Source organism: Adiantum capillus-veneris, chromosome 27 (assembly GCF_014529385.1).
Source record: "Adiantum capillus-veneris isolate H3 chromosome 27, ASM1452938v2, whole genome shotgun sequence".
In the NCBI taxonomy this organism is placed as follows: Eukaryota; Viridiplantae; Streptophyta; class Polypodiopsida; order Polypodiales; family Pteridaceae; genus Adiantum; species Adiantum capillus-veneris.
This window is the reverse complement of record NC_140957.1, coordinates 6,304,482-6,320,490: the sequence shown is the minus strand read 5'-3', so window position 1 is coordinate 6,320,490 and position 16,009 is coordinate 6,304,482. Positions and strand designations below refer to the sequence as shown.

At 41.3% G+C, this 16,009-nt stretch overlaps 1 pseudogene; it reads left to right on the top strand.

The window, feature by feature from the left end:
* Positions 1–12,522: 12,522 nt before the first annotated feature.
* Positions 12,523–14,464, top strand: LOC147421444 (polyphenol oxidase, chloroplastic-like; annotated as a pseudogene).
* Positions 14,465–16,009: the final 1,545 nt, after the last annotated feature.

Sequence of the window (16,009 nt, the reverse complement as noted above, 5' to 3'; positions counted from 1 at the left end):
CATGACCTTCATGCAAATCTTTCGCCTTGTCAAGACGATTAGAAAAATCATCCAAATCCTCGTGTGCGTCACATAGTTCCTCATGATTTGATGCATCTCGAAAAGATCTGACAATTCGATACAACTTCTTGCACAGTTTATGCATATAGTATTTGACACATACATCTTCCTTTTGATAGGGCTTGCACATGTAAGGACATTCCTTTGTGCGGTGCTCATACTTTTGACATATTGCACACTTTGTCTTCTTCTTCATTTCCATTAATCACACATCAAAAGAATAGAGAGCAGTTGTACCTCTTTAAACCTTGAAACTGCTTGAACTACATTGCAAACTGAAATACCTGAAACTGCATTTTGTAAACTGAAAAACTAACATTGCATTCTGCAAACTGGAATGTTATAATCTGCAATATGTAAACAATTGAACTGCAAATTGCAAATTGCAAACTGCAGACTGCACATTGCCTAAAATAAATTGCAATTGACTGCACAAAAATTTCATGCACAAAAACTGTCAAGAACCCTACAAACACCTGCAACTTGTCAGCATTTGTAATTTTGAATCTCCCTGGCAGATTTGGGAAGAAATCCTCCAATAACTTCGATGTATGCTCAGACACTTCTTGCGGGGTTACCTAATTCAAGAATTCCCTTAGGTGGTCAAGGTCAACTAACATGTCAAGAACCTGTTGAATTCCTGAGTGCCATATGGTTCAGGCTGAATTCAAACCAATTGCAGGAACCGCTTCACCAATACTCCCAAGATTTCAAAAACTCGTTCCCATCTCCACAAAATAAGAGAAAGGAACGATGGCGGTTAGAGCACAAGAAAGAAACTTTGTAGCATAACCGACTCACCATTCACTTTGAGATTACTATAATTCGCTCTCATATCCATTAGGACACACACAATAGGATCGCCAAAGTGCTAGGGCCTCACATCCCTAATAGGTAATCAATACAAGAATCATGTAGTGTAGAGATAAACAAGGCATGAGACCACACATTACACCATGAAAACTGCAGACTGTATGAACAAAGGAGAAGATGGCTAAGCAAGAGAAAGTACTGATCTACCCTGTATTCATCATCAGCCTCCATTACATTCTTGAAAATAGCAGTACAGCTGCAGGAAGACTGCAAACTGCCTGTTGGATACATCCAAAAATTGCTCTACACCATATGACCATTCGGGTATTTCAAACTACCTAGGCATAAAGTCCTTGTGTAAACATGCTCCTAAGGTTTAAACCTAAGACCTTAGGTAAAAGTCCAAAAAGTAAGTGTCTTGACAGATGAGGCCCTAACAACTGTGGTCTACGGGGAGCCACATCTTTAGAGGAACTTGGGGATTCGCTTCTTCTCGTTTTTTGGATTCCTCCTCTCTTATGGGAGGGACCCTTCTTTGTGGATTCTCATCAAGAGGCCTCCTAAGCTCTCTCTCCTCTTGGAGAGGAAGGCAAATCCCATAAGCACGAAGTTTTTGGGTAACTTCGGCTTGCAAAGCAGGGTTGCCCATAGCTTCCTACAACTTAGTAACAAGGTAATTAACAAACATGGGGGCATCATCATTAGAACCTTCATGTGCAAAATCAAAGCTATCAACGTTCATTCTACTCTCTTGGTTATTGTCAGCCATGCTAATTAAACTTATGTATAGATTACTTTGTGCTTTTGTACTTTGTGCTTTGGTACCCTCAAAAACCTTACTCGCTAATCTTCTTCACCATTGAAAATCAGTTCTCAAGTAGCCACACCCGTGGTTTAGACACGGTTGATTGCAAAGACTAGTGTAGAGGGTCTAACATTGCTCGGTTGATTATGGTTCTTGTTGAGCTTGATCGTAACTCAATAACGGTCCAAAGGCAAGCCTCGAGAGGATCCATTATTAAGACTATAGTTCCCAACACTATACCTCAAACTAGGTCCTTCTCAACCAAGAAAAGATCCCTGTCCCACTTTGAGAATAGCGAAATTAGGAGAATTAGAGTGAGCATTTTTGTGAGACTACTTTGAGAACATAGAGGGTGAACTTAATTAGCGATAGCACCATAACCATAATACTTAATTAACTTGGCATGAAAAATAAATTTGCAAGAGATGGAGTTTAGAGAACTTGACAACATTTGACGACTGGATTTATGTGGAGCTGGTCCCCCCTCCAATAGGATTTTGTATTTTAGATACTCCCACCAAGAGAGACTCGGTACAATACAATCTTTGTGTTCCTTGTGACCTAGGTGATGCAATGAAGATAGAAAGCTTCATGCATCACAAACATAACATAGACTTTGTAGAAAGCATTAACCATCCCCGGCCTCAGTCCCAAGGCCTCAAACACCTTTAAAGGTGGAGAGAGCTACCGGGGAATGAGGGTAGGGAAGAGGAAGAAGAAACATTCATAGGAGAAAGAAATATTTTCTCACTTATCATCACTCTTCTTGCTTAGCATACATAATAGCATAGTAATGAAGATGGAGAAGATGGCAAGCTTAAGCATTGGAGCATGGCTTTTGGTTGGATTTGCATTCCATAGCCAAGAGTGTTGGTGTAGGCTCCCAACTTCTCTACAAGCTTGGAGAAGGAGATGGAGCTCTTGCACTTTGTACCTCATACAATGTGTGAGTGTGTGTGTGTGTGTGTGTGTGTGAAAACTGCCCAAAAAGAGGAGAAACAAAGCGGGAACAACACATGCTATATAACACAAAATGTAAAAGACTGTAAGGGACCTATACCTATTATACAAAAAATGGCACTTACAAAAATTATGCACAAAATGACGAAATAGCTTGTACAGTACTTCCTGTAGTGGAAACGAAGGCTGAAATGAGTCAAAAACTTTTGTCGACTTGCGAACACTCACCAAAGCTCACTGAAATCGAAGAAAGTGAGCAAGCGTGTGTTGGAGCTGCTGGCGACTAAGCCTGGGAGGATGCAACTTGCTCTGATACCAATTGTATTAGGGTTGTAGGAAAACAAACACACAGCTTGGAGAAGACAAAGGAAGCTCAAGGCACACAACAGAGAGTGTATTACTTAGTGTGCAATGGAAAAGATAGATAGCCCTAGAATGAATGGGCGTATATATAATGCACGGGGGAAAAGGCCTCCTGAAGAGGGAAAAAATTCCCATGCGGTCCTAAGTGTGTTCACACACATCACTACCACATGTATATGGTAACAAATTTAGGGGACAACTTCCTTTTATCTAGAAGTGCAAGTAATACATGAATTTTGTCTTATATTACGGGCTGCAAGAAAGTACTAACCAATCAAAAATCCACTTTGAGATTCACCTTTTGCTTTTTAAATTGCACGTTCTCTCTCCCTTTAAGTTTTAGAAAAACCGTCCTCTTTTAAACCCTTTTCAAATTGAAGTGAGAGTATGTGAGACCACAATTTGAAAATAGAAATTTTTAAGTCTCACTAATCTTTAAAGTGCACAGGGGGACTCGGCTCTTAGTTTGTGGAACACACTGATGCTACCTACTAGCGCTTGTAGAGCATAGAATTGTGTGCATAGTGGCATGGCGGACAAGCTCAGAGATTCAACATAGAGAATGTAGTGTGGAATCATGCAATTACAAGTAGTGACATCAGCAAATCCAACCTCCATCTCACAAGCATCAACAACCTATTGAAGGAATCTCTACAGCAACACCTCTGAGTTTTGTGTGTGCTAGGCCCTATTTGTAGCATCCAACTCATGCCAAATGCGTGCACCAAGCTAGCCTTGATAGTGGCCTTAATATGGGAGCAGATTCATGCTCAAATTTCTTCAAGCAGAAAGAAACGCAAAGATAGTGGACGGGGAATCCCAGTGTCAACATTGGAGAACAGGTCACTGTACAAGTTTGCAATCGAAGTGATCAATCTCAAGAACAATGCAACATTTGTATCTGAAAAACTTTTTAGTATGGTTTTGGCACAAATTGTAAACAAACAAAGCTACAATTAATCTTAGTTCCATCATGTTCAATAGTGTAGTAACACAAATAGCAAAGGTGAAAACACAAAATGTGTCCAAGGCATGGTATGTATGGAAATTTCTACATTGGACAACAAGTATTCTAGTACACATAAATGTTCAAAAATGTTATGTTGAAGATCAATGGAGTCAAAACACCCAAGCACCAAACTAGTGGTCTAGAATCTTACACAGATCAAACAAATTTGGTAAAAATTGGAGCCAAAAGAGATCTAGCCAAGGATGACATTGGGACATATAAACTGGCAACAAAAAAGCAAAAGCCAACCAAAGAATTTTGGGATCAGCTAAGTACCCGCAGCAAGAAAGTTTTAGCCACAATTGCTGAGAAAACAGCAGAATCTACGTTTGAGAAAGCCCCTAGAACATCAGCAGCAACATCAATTGTGATGCAAGGCTCCACCTTAGAGACGGTAGTTGAGTTAGAGAAGAGTTCAGAGCTGGAAACAACCTCTAGCCATCCTGCTATCATTACCTCTACTATTATAGAAACATTAGTGGATAGGCTGGTGCAGGCACCCAAAAGAACAAACTAATATGCAGCATGGTCATGGACACATTTCCATATAAAGTTTCAATACTTACATACAAAACTGATAAGTTAGATTGAGAGACTATCATCGATGGATGTGTTGCCACAACCCACACAAGGTGAAATACCATCGTAGATGCTATTGGTCAGATGATGGAAGCCCAAGCAGTTTGGCATTTTTTGTTTGGAAGCTAAGCTGGAAAGAGCAATAGTCAAATATGAAGAACAAATGAAAGAGCTCCTTTCCATAAAATAATATTCAATTAATGTTCAATATAAATAGGAATACAACCAAATGACCATTAAGGTATTCAACAACACATAGAACATCTAAAAACCCCAAAACTCTACTCTAAGTGTAGACAATTGGAGACTCACCAAGGACATGAATGCGCAAAGGATACAATTAGATCAGAAGACTATAGTCCTTAATAGTCTGACATAAGTACATACTATTCTGAAACAATTTATTCTAGATAAGTACATTTACCAATCCTTGGCGGATATATTTGATATGGAAGGAAATTTCACCGTGAATTTCAAAGACCTACAGAACTTGTTGAATACTATAAAGGAGGATCTAGAAGAGAAGACCTCAGTTTATATTGGCACATTGGCCAATCGCGCTCTTATAGAACATCTGACTTATGATGTGGGTGAGGATGAAGAAGATGAAGACGAGGAGTAGGATAAAGATAGGGAGACTAGGGTGGGACTTTGGATAAGAAGTATGATGATGATAATCAGTCCCCTCCTCTTCCACCAGGTCCAGACTCAGCAACAAGGGGCAACTAGTATCAATCCAATTGATGAATCCATTGCAAGGTGTTTATCCAAAGTATCAGACACCCAAAACAAGCTAGAGAAGTAAGCTCGAAGTAGACAAGCAAAGACTGAGAGGGATGTGTAATGAAAATGCTAAATTAAAAGCAAACAATCAATGCCTCTAAACTGGACTATATCAGTCGTTATCCATGTCCAACTTACAAACGTTTAACTTAAAACAAAATGTATATGTAATCCAATTTTAGTAAAGTGTAAGATGTGTGTATTTTTTATATATCAATTTGTGAAAAAAGACAAAATCTCTTAGATTTATGGAAGTAATTCTATGTAAGGTTCCTATATAGTCCCATTTTTTAGACCTTAAATCGATAATATATACATATATATATCATTCTGATCAGAAGGCCACAACCCCTTTATGATCAAAGTGTCTCAAAACAAATCCCCCAAGTCTTCTTAAAAATACCTAAAATGTTTTGTAAGGTATTTATTCAATGTTTAGTCAAAGCACCTCATTTATGTTGTTTTCATTTTATCGTCTTTCTTCATACAATCACAGTAATCTAATTTTCAAACTTAATTCTCAAATCCCTTTGTTTGGTCTAGGTATCAAAATCCGGCCCAACATTTCAAGTCAAAACAAATTACAATACTTAGTACCCTACAACACTATTGTACCTAGACAGTGACATGCATATATCTACAATATATTGTCGTGATACAAAATCTACAAAAAACCAGTGAGTTGTGCCGAGAGAGCGACACCCACAATACATTCCTTTTTACATGGAGTAGAAGCTACTTAAAGCATGTCACCAAGAGATTTGATACCTGTAATATGTACAAACTCTAATCCAAAAAATACAATTGACTGGTGCATTGTGTTCCAGAAAGTATCCACCATAATAGATCAAAGCAACCAATCGACCATCCTCCCCCATTAAAAAAAAACTTAGGCAACGCAATTTCAGTTCAATCAATCCAAAAACCATAACTAGTACCCACTCTCAATGTATCCATGTCCACCCCAAATAAAACCTCTTAAATCAAAGCTAGGTGTAGTAACCAACACCAGGTGTATTTATCCCTACACCACATCGATGAGAGAATATTCGAGCCAAATCAACATAAAATAAAAAACAAACTTAGAGTTTTGGTTAGCAAGGCGCAGAGAATGACTAAAAGATCTATAAACCATTCGCTTGAAGGAGACCTGTAATCACAACAAGGAACCTACATACATTGCAACTTGTAATGTGAGCAACCAGGGCCAAGAATCCTTATAGAACCATTAATCATACTATGTTATACAATATATTAAAAACGTCTGGTGCAAAAAAAACCAGTAAACAAGTACTTTTTAGTAGAATGCGGACCTGAGAAGCACCATCCTTTTCTACCAACTCCATAGTTAGACAGTAGGCATGCCACCAAGAAAGCTCTCAAATCTCTCTTTACTCAGACACAAACACCATGCAAAAGACAAGGCTAAGTGAGGGGCAGAGGGCCATCCTCACCTCATTTATATAGTATTCCACAGTGGAGGGAATGATGAGGAAGACCGGCATGTCGGATTCCATTTCAATTTTTTCTCGGCTCCCAAAGCGCCTGGCTAGAAACGGAAGCTGCCATGGCACCCTATATAGGGGACATAATGGGAGAGAAGAGGGGTAAAAAAAACATCATATTGCGTGCAGGTGCAAAGAGAATAGTCGACAGCAGAGTCGTGAGGTAGAGAGGGTAAGAGGACAAGAGTGAAGCACTTACACCGCATGTACCAGAGTCATTAAGACACCTAATACAATGTCCCAAAAAATGAGCGCCAATTACCATATTTGGGGTGGTGTCCCATAATTCAGGCCCATGTATGTCAAAAAAAACAATCTTGAGAGGCCAAGAAAAAACCTATCAAAGTGGTGTAGGAGGGACCAGTTCCCATTGTTGGGGGGGGGGGGGAGGGCGGGATATATTAAAACCTAAACCAGACATATTATAGAGTCAAAATTTTTACTAGGCTAACTATTCGTAGTGAATGGGTATATTTGTGCATACAGATCATTAGCTATATAAGTACTTAGGTGTGTGTGTGTGTGTGTGTGTGTGTGTGTGTGTGTGTGTGTGTGTGTGTGTGTGTGTGTGTGTGTGTGTGTGTGTGAGAGAGAGAGAGAGAGAGAGAGAGAATGATCTCAAGAGACCTCAACAAACTGTCCAATGAGTCAAAAAATCCAAACTCAAGACCTATTATTCAAAGATGAACTACTATAACCATTTTACCACACTTGAGTGGTCCAATTCCCTCTTCTGATTCACACACATCCATGAGTGTGTGTGTGTGTGTGTATATATATATATATATATATAGAGAGAGAGAGAGAGAGAGAGAGAGAGAGAGAGAGAGAGAGAAATCCCAACATGCCCCAATCCAATCTCAAAATCCCAAATACCCTTGTATCAATTTTGGATGGATTCCTCCAAATTTTGCATACTTTAGTCATATGACAATAGAGATCTATATTGAATGTCCATATATATCTAACTCTTTATAATAGAGCTTGAGAAAATGCTGAGAGTTCAATCTTCCACGTGTCACACATTCGCTCACTTCAAAAAAATATGAGAAGATTTTAAAAACATATAAAATGCAAAAGTGAAAGGTAAAGCCTTGTGGCAATGTAAAGTATTTTTTTTTAAATAAAATTCTCAATTGAGCTTGAAGTGCACTAAAACAGGCTACAAAAATTGGTTTTGTCTTGGGCGAGAAAAATAGCCTTTCTCTAGGCCAATTCCAAGCTTTCCAATCTAGTGGTGTGGAGCAGGGAGGAAGGGTAAGGTTTGAGATTTTTTGAAGTAGTCTTTTGATGAGGGTTTCCTCTTGGAGTGAAAGATTGTTAGAGAGCTTCACATCTTCAAAAGAACTATCTCCTGTCTGATGGTCCCAAAGAGAATCTAGGTTGACAAAGCCCTTGTTGTTAAGATTCATGGGGGCTACTTCTATCTAGTGTGGTTATTGAGCCCCAAGCCTTCCACAATGGGACCCCACGGGGACCAGTGCCTGACAGTGCCTTTCCAGTATCTTATCTCTTCTTTCCATTTGAGTGTAACTACTGCTTTACAATATTTTTTGATAAATTTCCCAATAAAACCTCCTATTTGAGCCCGAATTCCAAAAGGGGGGAGAAGCCTATTCTATATGTCGAGGTTGGACCATGACCCTCCTTTAGATCTCATAGGGGCAGCCATTACCATTTCATTTTCCATCACTGCCTAGCTCTCTTCAAAGCTGGCAAGGGCATAAAAAAGCTTGGCACATAATGATATATCATGAGTGACAAGGTCTAGGATACCAAAACCACCTTGAGCTTTTGGTTTAGCAATCGCAGCTTATTTACCCCACTGCCAAGGTTTGTTAGAAAAAGGTTTGTTTCTCCACAAAAACTCTTTGATTGTTGACACGGAGTTCCAATTTTTTGGTAATAATTGTAGGAAACAATGGAAAGTATTTTTAATGCAAAAGTCAAAAGACTTTCTACTCTATTTACGGGGAAAAAAAAATTGAGTCCCTTGCTTTCACAGCCTAGGCTTATCTCACTTCCTTTCATTCTATTGTTTTGGAATGCCCACTTAACCCTTCACTTTGGCTTTGGATGCAACAATAGGCATGCAGGGTGTCTCAAAGAAAAATTTCACACTATATTACTACACTACTCGGTCTACGCTCCCCATTAACCCGAATCTACAGAGATGCTCCTAACATCCACGTCGGTGCTCCACATCAGGCTTCCCATGGCTCGCTCTGCATGCAGCTTCCGCCTACTTTCCTCCGTGTGCTCCATCCCTCCATCGCCATGCAGATCTGAATCGTGGTCTGCCTTGCCCTCTCCCTCTATCCGCCTTTCGCACTGACGTCCCTATCCCATCGCAGACACCTGCCAACCACTGCCCCATGACCTAGAGAGAGAGAGAGAGAGAGAGAGAGAGAGAGAGAGAGATTGCTCGTAGATTCCACTGCACTGAGCTGCCCTCACCATCGCTGTCACTTCAGTCTGCTCCCAACTATCCCCTACCCTCACCATGGCATCCCATTCTAATGCAGAGCATACTGACGCGTCTCTCTCTGTCTCTCTCTCTCTCCATCGCGACCGACAACAAAAAGATATCTCCCTCTCTCTCTCTCTCTCTCTGACTCTCTTCCCCCACCCTCCACGTGCCCTCTACTCCTTTTTTATCGTAAAAGCTCTTAACGCATCTCTGGAGATTCTCCTTGCTCGACCTGCTCCCAGAATTGGGGACGCCTACTCCATTTTCACTAAGAGCCTTACCTAGTCAATTTTCTTTAGAATAACTATGTGCAATGATTGATATCAAATTAGTAAAATTACATCAGGGTTGACACAAAGAGGAGAGCCTCTTGAAAAAATAAAAAATCCATTCAGCAATATACATAGGGAGGGCCAAAATAGATGATATTAGAATGTGAAATTCTATTGGTGGATTAATGATAGTGGGGAGCCTCTTTATCTGAAGTCTCTCCATCTATATTCTTTATTAGAGAGACTGAAAAAAACATAAATGCTCAAGATATCCACACATCAGTCCATGGCTCTCCCTCTCAATCGTGCAAGGCATCACAAAAGCTTTAAAAAATTTCTCAAAAGATAGACTTATCCATGCGTCGACAAGTTGAGGGCATTCTCAATGCTACGAAGAGAGGGAAGCATGCACACGCCCTTCATGTGGATGACCTATGGATATGGTGAGCTATGTACGTGAAATATTCTTAGAGAGAGCCATCAGAGAGGATTGTCCCACCAGGCGCGCACGAACGCACACACACAGAGCTTAAAGAAGATTTTTGGGTTGTGTCCCCCCTCCCCTCCCTTTCCGCGCCTATCCCAATGCAGCCGCTTCTTAAACCCATCCTCGTTGTCGACAGCCCCTAGAGCTTCCCTACTCTTGCTCATGGCTACCCCCTACGGAGAGATGCCAAGCTACCACCTACTTCCCTTGTGTAGCCAACAGTGGCCTTTGCACTCACCTATCCTTATGGCACCCCATATTCAATAAATTTTTGTGTATTAATACTACCGATTAGTGTTCCTTCTTAGATAGTAAGACAAAAACTAAATGATCATTGGCTCTCTTGCATCCTTCAAGGAAGAGAGAGAGAGAGAGAGAGAGAATTGTGATGAAACACCCAACATAGTAGCTTAGAGCTAGTTTCATGCTACATCTTATTTAGAACTCAAAATAGCTTATAAACCATTGCATTTCCAAGCAAAATAGTGAAAGTGGAGGAGTTTCCTTACCACCAGCATTGTTCTCTCTGTGTCTCTCTCCCTAGTTAGAATGGATGAGCCATTTTTCCACCTAGTGTGATCTCTCTCTCTCTCTCTCTCTCTCTCTCTCTCTCTCTCTCAAAAATGCAGTTCTTATTTATGGGAGAATTTATATGCAATGATAACAACATGCAAAATGCAATCCTAAGATGGATGGACGGGGGAATTTGAAAATTGCTTTATCCTATCTTTGTTCCTTGCACTCGTGCCAAGCAAAAAAAAAGTGACCCCTATGATCGGACCCGCATAGTCTCTACAGACTACTAGCACCACATTCTCCATGATGTTTATTAGAGCGTTCATTGTTTAAGAGCCTCCAAGGCCTCATAGATCGTTGAGGTCTCTTGGAATTGTTACTATGATGTTAGGACTTCTCTTTGCCTATTTATATGTGCGTGCACACACACACACACACTATTGTTTTTTAAACCCAGATTAATATAATCATGTACATAACTACTTCTTTGTACCATATAGCCCGTACTTTTAATGCATCTCTACTTCATCTCAATGATGTGTATGTCATATGCATCTAGATGATGTACAATTATTTTGTTAAGTATCTATACTATATATAATTAAGCATAACTACTTCTTTGTACCATATAGCCTGTACTTTTAATGCATCTCTACTTCATCTCAATGATGTGTATGTCATATGCATCTAGATGATGTACAATCATTTTTTTAAGTATCTATACTATATTTAATTGAGCTTAAAAGTTTCAAGGAAACAGAGGCATCCATGTGTCACTCTCTCCTTAGTTTCAAGAACTTACTTTAAAAAACATTTGGTTTGAAATGTAAAAGTGAAGGGTAGTTGGTTTGAACTGTAAAAGTGAAAGGTAAGTAGCAAGTACAGTAATGGTAGAAAATGAAAATACTTGGTTTTGATTTCTTCTGTCAAAAAGTCACAATACTTTTATCTATACTAATAGATAATGGGGGAGAGAATTCCGGCTCTCTCTCCGACACGTGGCAGTAAGAGAATCGTTCGGCAGTGTGCCCTGCAAATGGCGAGACATGACATCGCGCTATGAGAGAGAGAGAGAGGGAGAGTACACCTGGTGTGCGTTAAGCAAAATGGAGATGAGACTGCGCAATGTGCACATGCAGTAGGAGAAGGGGAGAGAGAGAGAGAGATATAGAGACTTAGCACGTGTGACTGCAGGCGGGAGACAGTCGGCGAGTCGGCACTGTAGGTTGTATGCACGGTCTGAGTCTGCCGCGTCACGCAGTCTCCCGCCCTTCCCCTCGCGGCTCCTCCCCCGACACGTGGCAGTAGGAGAATTGTCCGGCAGTGTGCCCTGCAAACGGCGAGACACGACATCGCGCTGTGAGAGAGAGAGAGAGAGAGAGAGAGAGAGAGAGGGAGAGCACGCCTGGTGTGCGCTGAGCAAAATGGAGATGAGACTGCGCAATGCGCACGTGCAGTAGGAGAAGGGGAGAGAGAGAGAGATAGAGACTTAGCACGTGTGACTGCAAGCAGCAGACAGTCGGCGAGTCGGCACTGTAGGCTGTATGCACGGTCTGAGTCTGCCGCATCACGCAGTCTCCCGCCCTTCCCCTCCCACGTGTCAACACCTTCTTGATTCCGGTAGTCCGATCATGCCCAAGCGGGTAGCTGCAGGTATGAAGCTCTCGCTTTCACCGTCATGTCCTTTCACTAATGCAGGGAAATTGATGAGGTACCGTAGACGACAGACTCTAGAGGAATCACCTACACTCAGAGCACGAGCTGCGAGCAGGTCCTGATGCCATTTTCCCCTCAAGCTTAGTTGTCCGCTTTGACTTAGAAACCTACCTCGAGGCTTGAAGGGGTCTGTCTGATCGCTCACCTGCTCTACGTTGTCTTCAGCGGCAATGAACTGGGACATTCCATCCAGATTGTGTGTGTGTGTGTGTGTGTGTGTGTGTGTGTGTGTGTGAGAGAGAGAGAGAGAGAGAGAGAGAGAGAGAATAGGTGCCACCTCCAGCACGCGGCACGTTGAGTCCTACTCTCATCAGGGAGAACCCCACCTCTCTTCTCTACATCAGCTCCCAGGCCCTCATCTCCCCCGGGGCTTTCCGCACAGCTGCAAGCCTACAAGCACCAACACAGTTGTCCACCTTGGTGCGCTCCAAGGGCATCGACTGCCTGTGACTTTCTCATATCCTATCATTGCAGCACTCCATGAAAGCGATGGCGCCAACAACAACAAGGCCGAGGTCGTGCTTGATCGATGGCAGCTGCCACTGAGCTTGAAGGTAGTGATGGTGGTTGAAACATGAAGGCAGTAATTGAGGGTCGAGAGGTGTCCTACGCTGCTTCAAATCTGGGGGTTGGATAGGGCTGCCAAGTGCTGAATGTGGAAGCAAGTACAGAAATGGCAGTCCTGCCATGCCAAGGATCCCCCAGAAACCTACCCATGCGCACTTGCTTCTTGCCCACCAATTCCCTCCTTACATCGAAGTACAACCACGCTTACAAGCTTCTCCGTCAAATTCCCTCCCTTCGATCCTCGCCAATATTCGTAGCAAGTGAACGTCCATTGTGCCTTATATGATGCAAATTATGATGAGAATGGCACATTTTCCTTGCCTTTTTGGAATTAGGATTTTGCATCAGGGTATAGTCTTCCACAACGACAGTAAAAGCCCTTTGTCCTCTCTACGATGCCAATTGCAATCCCTTGCATAGAACCCCTAATGTGGTGGATCTCAACTAAAATTTCATTGAGTCGCCTCACAGCTGCCCAACTTGCAGGGAACACCACCCTCATGTATCGACAAATGGTCACCAACTCAAAGACTCAATCTTTGCTCTTTAGTCAAGCTTATCGTCAAGGTACCTGGAGCAGAACCGGGAGCAGGCACCATTGAAAATCTTCCTCATGGCATACTTCATGTATGGATTGGAAATCTTGCTAACCCAAACAATGATGACATGGGCACTCTTTACTCTACAGGATGTGACCCTATCTTCCACGCCCAGCATTCGAACATCGACGCCCTCTAGGAGGTATGGAAGGGTTTGAGAAGCAGAAGAAAAAATTTGACAAACTTTGATTACTTGAATCCAAAATTTCTCTTCTATGATGAGAATGCCAAGTTGGTGACGTTAAGAATTAGGGATACTCTAGACACCACCAAACTGGCATACAAGTACCAAGATGTGCTAAATGCATGGCTCAATGCGGCACTAAGAGGCAATGCAATCACTAACTCCGCAATAAATTTTAGGTCTGGTGGAGGTCCACCTCCAATAATGGTGGGCCAAAAGCTCAAGGAGAAGTATATGAAGTTCAAGGTCGGTTTGAAGGAATCCAAGGAGAGGGTGTGAGGGACGATTGAAAAGACAACAAGAGCATTAGTGAAGAAGAAGAGGAAGGTGCGGGCGGACGACTTCAACGAGGAGATACGCAAGCTGGAGGGGGTGTCACCAGCATCGGATGAGAAGATCCAAGTTTGATGTGTACATAAACTTGGTAGGTGATGATGAAGATGATGACAAGGTAGGGTGTGATGTGCCCATACTATGTTGGGTCATTTGTATGGGGATGACAATGGAGGAGGGGAGGAGTGTGAGGAAGTCCAACTTCAGGATTGGGATATGGGAGATGTTAAAGGAGCTGGATGCTCAGTAAGGGATGACAATCGGGGAGGGGGGGAGTATGAGGAAGTCCAACTTCAAGATTGGGATATGGGAGATGGTGAAGAAGCTGGATGCTCAGTAATAGGACTGTGGTTACATAGAGGAATTCTTAAATAATGCGAATACCCTCATTCAAAAGGTGCATGAGGATCACATGATATTCTTTGTAGGACCTTTCCACTTAAAAGCCACTTTAAGGTGTAATGGCAGCATGCTATACGTTTCCAATTTATTTTGGAAGTTAGGCTTAATTATCGCCTTACGTTTTTGCTCATAAAACTTTTCAAGAATTCAAAGGCTCGCTTGCATATGTTGAGCTCACATATTTTAGTTGGTTACATTTTCTTCTGAAGAACAAATTGAAGGATCAACCAGGTGTCTAACATGTTGGCAATGGATAATCACAAGCATGTTGGCAAGGGATAATCACAAACCATGTAACGCCTGCAGGATGAGGTCACGAGTTTAAGGAAGCTTATGATACAACACTTTGTCTACAAGAATATAAAAGGGCAAACCATTAGGAGATACAAAAGTCCCTTCAATTTGACTCACATTTTTTTCCCCCACTATCCTACTATCATTGAGTGCTCGAGAATTGAGTTGAGGGGGTAGTGCTTAGCACTCATGTTCTGGAAAATTTCAACATGCTATCCAATATTTGTGTGTGTATTTGTGTATGGCTACTTATGGCATACATATATTTACTACACACTTTTTTTTTGTGGCAAGACATCAAAACATGCTTATAAGAGCCCTTTAATTTTGACTCGCTTTCAAGCGCCTTATTTGTAGATCTTATGGTGGTTGAGTTAGAAGCTGTGTCATGTGAGCTGTGAGCTACTAGAATCACTTTGCACATATAATGAGCACTGTTATGTTCGTGCGGGCTGAAGGTCTATTGCATTTGTGTTGTTATCAAGTAACCTTGCCATTTCCTACTTAAGGTGAATCCCATCATTAACTTTGGAGTTGATTTTTATCTTTGTGTTGAGAGTTATTGCAAACTCTAATCTCTTCTTTGCATTGAAATTTGAGATTTTGGTCCTAAGGTTGTGGGCTTAGCACTGTTTGTCTAACATAAGAAAGCTCAGATTCATGTCTCTAACAAGCTCTATTTCAGTATTGTCTTTTTTCTTTTACATATACAACCTTGAGTGGACATACAAAGTTTAGAATTACGAGTATTTTTTAGGTTTTTACACTATTTCACTCTATTTTGGGGCGAAATTTCTCCCTTTCCCCTTTCTCCCAACCGGCATATTTGAAATTGAAAACGACACGATATTAAGCTGAGACACATTTTTCTCAAACACTGGGTCGACCTTTATGTGTGCTACATCCTGTTGGTCGCCTTTGCTTGGTACATTTGGCAACCAAGTACTGGCTTTGTAATCCAATGATTCCTTTTGTGAATTTTCCAAGAGGAGATTTCAAAAACTAGGTTGTTTTTTCATTATTTTTCGCTATTTTAGGAAGGAAAGTTTCCTTTTCCCCTTGCCCCCGATCGGAATTTTTGAAATTAAAAACGACATGATATTAAGCCGAGACTGCATGGTGGTGTTCGAAAAAAATCAATTTCAAAAACATACAAAATTTCCTTTAGGTACATTCAAAGATGAAATTTTGTAGACTAATCGAAATTTCTCGCAATTTATATCTATTTTCTTAAACTTTTCAAGCGGTTTTTCTCTTTCTCCCTCTCCCTTCAAACCGGCTCAAGGCTAAGT